Below are 9,761 nucleotides of genomic sequence, written 5' to 3'. Positions count from 1 at the left end.
CTGATGCTTTTACCACTCTGCCGAATTAAGTGCTACAGGAAATGGGCACTAATTCCCCCCCGCAGAATTAGCACCAGCAGAATCGGTATTAGGTCAAATGATCTTTTTCTTTTTTCCAAAAGGAAATAAGTCCGATTTGGAAAGGCCTCTCTTTGATCACACAGAGCGGTCTTTCCAAATCAAACTGTCAGCCCCTTCACCGCACACGATTTCACGGAGGGGCTGACAGGCACAACGAGACGGAGAGTACAAGCTGCGGAAGTCAGAGGTAAGTGTGTGTGTGCGTGTGTGTGATTGTTTGCGTTAGTGTGCCAAAGTGTGTGTGTATGTGGAAGGGGGTGGGGAGATGTCACGAGCAAAGGGAGGGTATGGGGGGTAAAACCCCTCCATAAAAAAAAAACAGTGATGTCCCGTTCTCATTTTCTGGGTGTCGCACGAAATCAACCGAAAAAAAATGGTCTTTTTGATATGCGACCTCCAGAATACGGGAAAATGACATAGAACCATAACTAACTCTGAAATCCGGTGGAGCTGGCCCCAACGCAAATTCCGCCGGCAGAATTATCACCAGAAAAAAAAGTGACTTCCATCGTATTACAAGTGGAATTACCTCCAAAATACTGCCAAAAATGGGCGGTAATTACACCCAAAAATTGAGGTAAATGTATCCAGGGGAAGAAAATTAAGCAACAGGTGCACCCACCTCACTTAAACAGGGTATGTAATGGACAAACCTTGTCCCAAACACACTTCCAAGCACCATGCAGCCCATTGCATTTGCCAACTATATGATATCCAGGGACTTCTACTATATATTGACCTACAGAGGATAGCACACCAGCAGCAACAATGGAACCCACCAGTACCAAGGCGGTGGAGAAGTGTGGGAAAGAGAGTGCCGATACCCAGAATCAGACCATCGCCCTGGACACCGACAGATGCACGGTTGATAACACTGTATTGCCTCAACCTCCAAACACTTGCAAACCTCGTCACTCTCATCCAGCTGGACATTGAGAGTACCATCAATATATGAACAGCCATACCACTGCTGCTGAAGCTGGTATCAGTACTGCACTTCTGTGCCACAGGCACATATCAGCACATCGGCATGTTGCATGGCATGTCACAACCAACATTTTCCAAAGTGCTGGGACAAGTGCTGAATGCACTGCTGAAACATGTGCACCAGCACATCCCTCTGCCCAACACCCCTGAAGAGGTCCATGGCACAAAAGCCAGATCTTATGGCACTGCCCACTTCCCCAATACAATAGGAGCTCTGGACTGCATGCATGTGGCATTGGTGGCACCCCAGGTATACACGCATTTATTTCAAAACAAGAAACAGTACCATTCCAAGAATGTGCAATGTAGATTCAACGCAGACCTCACTGTGACCCACTGCTGCACCCATTTCCCAGGTTGAACTCATGGTGCCATAGCAGCACCCTTTCTGCGTTCATGTAATTTCCAGGTGTACACATGGAACGGGCCATCATACGTATTCCTGTGACATTGTTGACGGTGAGTCAACAAGGGGTGTTTTAGCCTAATGCTGGCTTGGACACATGCACTTTCACATTTCCCTGCCCCCATGGGGTGCCTTCGTACTCACATGGTTCTGGTTGGACCCCTGATCCCGCTTCTGCTGCTCCAATTCCCTCTATCCCTTCCATGTGAAAGATGCTTGTCACTCTCTTCTCTTGGGGGTAAGGTGTGCAGTGGCTCCACTGTGCCTCCTCCTGCAGCAATCATCTCACAGTGATGAGTGGCAAGGAGACTACGGGCACGCGCCTTGAGGTCAGTCCATCTCTTCCTGCAGTCTTCCACGTCCCGCTGCACAGTGGCCACTGCCTTGTCCCTTATGTTGGTCCATATTGTGCTCTTGTAGCGGACAGATGTTTTGCACTGATTTGCCCCAAACAGATCATCAGCATTGGCCACCACCTCATCTGCCAATACATGCAGCTCTGCCTCATTGAATTTGGGTTTGCGGACCTTCATTTCTGGCACCCTCGTCTTTCCCTTGTCTTCTGGCATGTTTTCAAAATGTTTGGTAGCTGGATGACAAAGGGTAATAGTGGACTGAAGATGGATTGTTTTTAAAGATGGCTGCCGGTGAGCTTCTCGTTTGAGAAATTATGCTTTTTCGTGCCCAGCAATAACTCCGCCAGCAGAAATATAACCCGGTAATTCCACTGGCGAAATTACAGCTTGGATAATTCCTCCATTATTCCGACGGTAACGGTAATACTGCCGAAATTTGGCAGAGTCATTGTTGTATGTTGATTTTCAGCAGTAATTCCGGCCGGCGGAATTACCATTACACCCGATGGTTTGTGCACATTGCTGTCAATCTATGATATGGTGGTGATTCTTCCAGACACCCTGGCGGTAACAGTAATTCCATCCGGCAGAATTACCACCTGTTTTACCACACTACTTCTAATGAGGAATGGGTAAGGTATGCTTTCATTATACTTACTAGGAGGCCTAGGGAGCCTTGTATGTTGTTACTGCTGCAGTTGTCTGTCCATTAGAGTCACTGGAGACCAAGCGCGCCCTTACTTGTTACTTCCCTTTTCAACTTTTGTACTTGTAACGAGGCCATAGTATATCTGCCTCTGTGGCTGCTGGGAATTTGCTGAAGGTACACCTTGCTGGTAGGGTCGTTTGGAATGTGACATGCTAAACAATATAAGGAGTTCATATAGCCCACAGATTGGCAATCTAAAAGCAGCATGCCTCATTCCAGAACCATGATAATATAATATCAATATTATATGCAATTTAATGTAATGTAAAGTGCTCATGTATAGCTCACCTGACCCTTTTGGCGTACGCATTGCCCAATTGCTACTACGTTAGGGATAGAAGCCTCTGTCTACTCCTATAACTCTACCTGTTCAGTGACTTCCTCAAAATCACAATCTGGTTTATAATCATTCATATGAATTCATTTATATGCAAAAAGCATAAAGTTGAATTAGGGCTGATTTCTCTAAATGGATTATATCAATGGCGCCTCTGTGCTCTACTTAGAAAATGCCTTCTAGCGGCAAACTCAGACATTTTATTAAAAACACTGGCCTCATTACACGGATGGCGGTAAGGGTTTACCGGTACCGGTAAATCCTTCCCGCCTTACTACGAGGTCCCTTTGCGGGTTGGGGAATTTAACACCTGCTTTTTGCAGGCGTTAAAAACCAACCTGCAAAGGGACCAGGGAGCTAATTACGGTACCGCAATTTGCGGTACCGTAATTAGCACCTTCCCCATTCCCATAGAGCCCTAAGGGGCAAAAATGGGAATGGGGAAGGGCAATAGTGGAAGGGGGAATTACCGCCCAGCCAACCTTGGAATAGGGCGGTAATTCCCCTTTCCACCAAGGCGGTGCCGGTATTTTACCAGCATGAACCATGGCGCTAACAGCGCCATGGTTCACCGCCATCCGTGTAATGAGGCCCACTGTCGTCTTATACATTTTCTGGCAATCCAATTTCCCCCTGCCTTTAAAGTTGCATGTAACTTTACAATTTTAACAGTGGTTGTCATTTCTCGCCATTTAGAAGAGTTAATGTACTGGGATATTTTCATCATGAATAAGCAGCTAATATCCTGGAATAATCTTCTAAAAATATGGTAAGTTCAGTAGCTCCAACCAACCATCTTGTCACTTTGGGTCCTACCCAACAATGAGAACCATAGTTTGGCCAATTTAACTGCATAACCACCATATACCTTCTCCTTGTCCAGTTCCAACTATATGCGGTGAAACCCAGATCCATAACAATCTTGTCATAGCGTCTTCATTTAACCTGCGCTGCTCACTGGGAGGAGGCTACTCCCTTCATAACTTACTGTAAAGGAGCCCTCCTCCTGACAGACCTTCTGATGTTTCCTGTGGCTGACACCTTGATTCTTCAAAGCCATCCCCCGACAGACCTCCTGATGTTTCCTATTGTTGACGGCTTACTTTTTCAAATTAGGATCCCTCAGGGCTAGTGTCTGTGTGAAGGATGGGCTCAAAACATTGAAGTGGGATGAAAGGACCGGGAAGATAGCTCATGAGCAACGTGTTTGTCTTGGAAGCAAGACAACACAGAGCAAGATCGGTTTGAATCCCGGTCCCGCGCTTAGAAACTGGTCGCCAGTGTTAAGCACATTATAAAATATTAATTAATAATGGCCATCCACTGTGTAGTCTCAGGAGGGGCTTTCCTGGGATTTGCCTCCACCATCTAGAAGTGAGGAGACACATCTGCAAAGTTATTTGAGCATCAATGAGACAGAGGTAAGGATGTTATTTAGATTTTCATGTTGTCTTGTAGGAATGTATTGTTACTATCATGGGGATAAATGCTATTAAAAGGATGAAACGTCATTGGAGGGGATCAGTTCTCTTCCTTTGCATGTTTCTCCTCATTTTCTCCTTCAAGACATATGAGAAAATGCACAACTGAAGCTCTTTCGCAAATAAACAATAAGTTAGGTTTGAGGGAGATCCTGACAGAAATGGTTCCTTCTGTCAATAGTAAGAAGACCCTGGTGCACAAAGAGCACCAGGGTTCCTCAGATTCTGACAGTGTTCAACAGAGAAAAATACTTTTTACAAGAACCAAAACAAATCTGTACCAATTATTCCAGATATTAACTAGGTGTACTTAGAGGATGGGGAGAACCAGACAATGGGTCCTTGCCCAGACTCATGTCTCAGTTATATCGACTGGTGAATTCTGAGGAGAGGTTCTCTGATCAATGGACAATACACAGTCCTCTTCATTCTCACTTGTCATCCCTCCATGGAAGAAATGGAATTGGCTGTGAGTGACTATGCAGGCAAACATTTGGACATGGCAGTTAAGCAGGCATTTGGATGTGGCCATCTCCCTGTGTGTGCCATGCCTATGCATCCTATCTCACTTAGTTCTCTCTATTCAAGACCATTGAAGCATAAGCAGAAGCAGAAACCATCAGACATTTCAAAGGAAATGTAGTGGCAATCCGAATTCATGCCTGACCTATACTTTTGTAGAGTGAGAGCTTCCACCTTAGATGCTGGTCCTCCACCCAGGAACTTTATTCTGACACCTTGACCGAGAGATGTGTTGAAAGGGTAAGGGAAGATTCAGCAAGTAGCGGATATGAACGTGATATCCAGGATGCCAAGGACTGCACAGAGAATGGAAGTATACTCAATAATTGTAATGATACCAAAGAAATCAAGAGCTTCCAGGCTGGTTCTCAAATTGAGGACTTTGAGCAGAAGTATCAAGTCAAGACATTTCAAGATGGAGATGTTGTAGAGGTTCATTCTTCTCAATGCCAGGGGACACAGCTTAGCATCAATAGATTAAGTGGGTGCACAGCTTCGTTTGCTGATTCAGGCTTTCTGCCAGAAATATCTGATGTTTTCAGTCGGGGAAGATCACTTCCAATATAAAGCATTTTCCTTCATTCTGAAATTAGCACCTCAAGTGTGTCAGCACCAGTCTTGGCTTTCTTACACAAGAGAGGGATTATCATCTACCCCTTCTTATACAAATGCCTGAAGGTGGCATCTTCTCGTGAGAAGCTAATGGTAGCCCTTTAAGCAGTTATGAAACCGCTGCTACACTTTCAGTCATGATCAGTTGGAAAAAGTCTCAGCTCTCACCAACTCATAACTTGTATTTTAATGGGGCCCCATTTCAGACGTATGCAGGTCAGATACTTCATCTGGAAGAAAGAGGTAACAGGTTACAGTTGTCACTGAAACATCTTCTTGTTCATATCTCCAAAAGGACATTGCTTTGATCCAGGGATAGAAGGCAGCAAATGTATTCCTGGTACACTGGGCCATTTCTTACCTTTATTTAGTATGGAATCATATACATACACATTGGGATCCTCAAAGCAGGAGCTTCAACGTGCATAGCCCAGTTGCAGAGAACGTCAAAGAAGATTCATGGTGGCTGCAAAGTGAAATTTTGACCATAGGCATAATCTCCTCATCGTAAATATAGAAGACCATTTCAAATGCCAAAGCTGTGTGGTTACGGAGACCTGTTGGACTCCAACATGATTCAGGGATTGTGGACACCTCCAGAAAATACACATTAATCAACCTGGAAACAGTTGAAACCTGTATTGATGGCTCTGAAGGGATTCCTCCCCTTGCTTCAGAACAGGGCGTTTCTGATCAGGACCAACAATATGGTAGCAATGTCATATGTAAACCAACATATATATGTAGCTAGAATGTTCAATTAATGGGCTTTTGGAAGGGGAAACATCCGGTACCTGCACTAGTCCCATACACATTATTGTGATATATTATGCTTATTGCAAAAGTGTGATTAGTAAGGTAGCAAGCTGGACCAAAAGTTGGGGACTGTTGTCTGAGCCAGGGTAAAGCATGTGGTTGAGAGATTGTATTTGGTCCACTTCCATGTCTGTCCTTGATATTATGTTAATACAGCAATCCAGAATGTTCATAGAATATATCAAGCTGCTGGAGGATATTCTATCCCCAATAACTGGGTTGAGTACCTCCCAGTGGAAAATTATTTCAATGAAGTTGGTTGAGTCCCTTTCAGTGGACAGTTCTTTTAATCAGGTTGGATTAGCCTGCTTATGATGCAAGCAGCTTGCCGTGTAACCATGAGCCACACAGCAATCCACTCTCGTCACAGGTCCATTGAAATCATTATTTTTCACTGGCAGGGACTCGACCAAGGAATGTGACTATTGTAACGCTCACCTGGTATCCACAGGGACGCCACCCAATCTGGCTGGACTGCTTCCGACCTGGACCCACTCCTTCTGGTTCTTGTTCTGCTGAGGACATAGTCTGGAATACAGGAGTTCTGATATTAGCTTATAGTCTCTATTTATCTGAGCCCACCTCCCTTGTGGACCCAACAACCCCCTTAGTGTTTTTTCCTCACCTTGGTTTTCGATATGGTGCGCTCTCCGTCCTGCAGTTCTGTGCAGGGGTCCGTCGTGGATGGGCGCGTCGCAACTGAGTTGCTTCACTGGTGCGGGCCCTGTGAGTCCAGTCCTGCTAAGACTCAGTTCCTCAGGTAAGTCTGCTGTTTTGACAGCTTGTCCTTAATTGCAATTGCCCCTGTTAATGTCTTTCCTTTCCTCTTAGGTGCGGAAGGAGTTCTGAAGATGATGTGCGGATTGTGTGCGACCAACCATGGCATCCCTAGGATTAACCGGAACTGAGGTGCCTTGATGAGATCAAAAGCGATAGATTCCCGTTGGCCATCCTGACATAGGAGGGTTAGAACTATTGTGCATTTGGATACAGGGCCGGAAGCGATTTCTGTACCGTCTACGGTGGTCACTGTCTCGGTGGTTAACTTAGGGCAGAGAGAGAGCCCCATCTTTGCTGCAATATCCTGGTCCATTTAATTCCCAACGGCTCCGCTGTCGATGTATGCTTCTACCGTATGCATCCTAGACGGCTGTTGGTGGTTGATTAGGATCACTGGCAATGCAAAATGTGAGGTCTGTAGTTGACTTTCTTCGCTCGACAAATGGACACCTACAATTGCTGGGCTTGGCAGTTTTTCGACTCCTCACTCGGGTTTTCCATATCCGTGGCTCCTACGGTCCTCTTTGGTGGCTTTACTGGACACTCCTTGAGGAAATAACCTGCTTTTCTGCAGAATATACATAACTGCTGTTCTCTCCTTTTGTCCCTTTCAGTTTTGGTTAAAGGAGGTCTTACATGGTCCTTCAAGCGCACAAACATAGGGCGAGTGTCTGGTCTGCTCCAAGCTGCTTTTTGGTCTTGCAACCTGTGATCCAGTCGAACCACAAGGTTGATAAACTCGGCACAGTCTATGTGCCGCTCTTGCAGGCCGCCGTGATGTTCCAAATGATAAGTTGCTGAGAGGATGCAGAGAAGTGAATAGGTGTTGTTCGAATTGCACCCGAGTAATTATGCAAGTTAATCAGTCTTGCCTTTTCTCTTGCAGGTTGTCGGAAGACCGGAATGGCCTTGAACCAGAAGCAAGTTAAACTCAGGTAAGCGTGAGACTTCCGATCGTTGTTTGAATGTGAAGAATAAACACTTGCTAATGCTGCCTTTCTATGTTTTCTCCCCAGGCTGCGGCTTCCAAGAGGGAGAGCGAGCGTTCGCCGAGATGCTGGATGATCTGGACACGACACTGGAGCGAATGACAGGAGCTGGACTCGTTAACAGGTAAGAGTACTAATGGTGTTCCTCTGCTTCTTCTTGCAGGTGTCGGCCCGGAATGCTGAAGAAGATCTGACAAGTCGTGGTGAATGTCACGCTGCAAGAGAAGAGCAACGCGAAGCGTGTTCTCTAGTTTGGGTGTGGCTTATATAGCCTACAGGTATCCCAGGCCCCTTCAGGCCAGACCACACCATAAATGCTAGACCGCATTGTTCAGTTTTGGAACTGAACAATATGGGGGCATCCATGTTGTGACACTGCCATTGTGAAGTCTAGCTCCCCCTTCTGCCATATGAGCCTGGCGCCAAAGGTGCCAGGACTGACTCCAAGAGAGTCTTGGGGACATGAGTGGGCCCTTGGGGCCATGATGAGACACTGTGGTGCGGCCCAGGGGGCCTGACTGCCAGGGCGAGGGGTAGTGGTCATGACAGCACTCCCCCCTAAAGGCCCCTCTCAGGATGGTTCTGGAATACCTGTTAATGCAGCTGGTGGCCCGGAAAAGTTTTCCATGGCTGCAATGATTCACAGTGATTTGCTTCATCACTACAGCAGTAAACAGAGTTGTCCTTTCGCTTTTCTTTTCAAATGTTTCCTTTTCTTTCACCTAGGAATTTGTGGGTGATTTATCTGTCATTTCTATTTTCTTTAATTACATTCAACAGCTTTTTTTATCAGCAGTCTTTGATCGGATGACCATATGGCTTACTGTACAAGGTATTATTACACAGTGCAAATTTGAGCTCATTTCTATGGACTAAGGGGTTTCTCTGAATGGGCACTTTGTGCTCCTTTGGTTAAACGTTACATTGTTTTGTTTTGTTTATTTATTTAAGGTTGTGATAGACACAGCATTTTTGTTCAGTTTTGAATATGTGCTTTGAGCGCTCTGGTACATCTGATTATTCTATTTATACCAATGATGTTGTGGTGGCCATTTATATTACTTCCTCTAAGACAGTTGTTTTGTTTTTATTATTATCTTCCGCTGTTTTCTTAGGACTCACTGGGCAGTAATTGGACTATTTGTGGGTCTTCATTCATGTAACATAGTGCACTTCCTGTACAAAGGCACACCCTAAAAGTTGAACAATTGCTTTATATTTGTTTCTTGAAATGATTGGTCTTGAATGTAAACTAGAGATAGGTCTAACATCATATCATTATTCTTGTAATTCTCAGGAAAACAGAGGGCGTATCCCTGATGATGGGGCATGTGCTTCCAGAAACCCACAGAATTGTGTGTATCAACACCCTCAATGTTTGTTAAATGTTGATTTCACCTGAAGAGAGGGCCCCAGGAATGCCACTCCTCACCCCCATGAACATGACAGCCCGAACAGTCAAGGACGCCCGAAATCACTAATTTTTCAGACAATTCCCAAGGTATTCCCTCAGACAGCCATTCCAACCTTATCCAGTGCATGTCCTCACAGGTGCAGGTGACTTGACCGTAATCATGGATCCAAACACCATAATGGATTGCATCGGCTATATACCAAAGAAGCCATGGTGCTGATGTCATTAGTGACACCACGAAGTAGCTACGTTAGCCACAAAGAACACTCAC

Source organism: Ambystoma mexicanum, chromosome 4p, assembly GCF_040938575.1.
Source record: "Ambystoma mexicanum isolate Mex_15411 chromosome 4p, UKY_AmexF1_1, whole genome shotgun sequence".
NCBI classification, from domain to species: domain Eukaryota; kingdom Metazoa; phylum Chordata; class Amphibia; order Caudata; family Ambystomatidae; genus Ambystoma; species Ambystoma mexicanum.
This window is presented reverse-complemented; position numbering follows the sequence as displayed.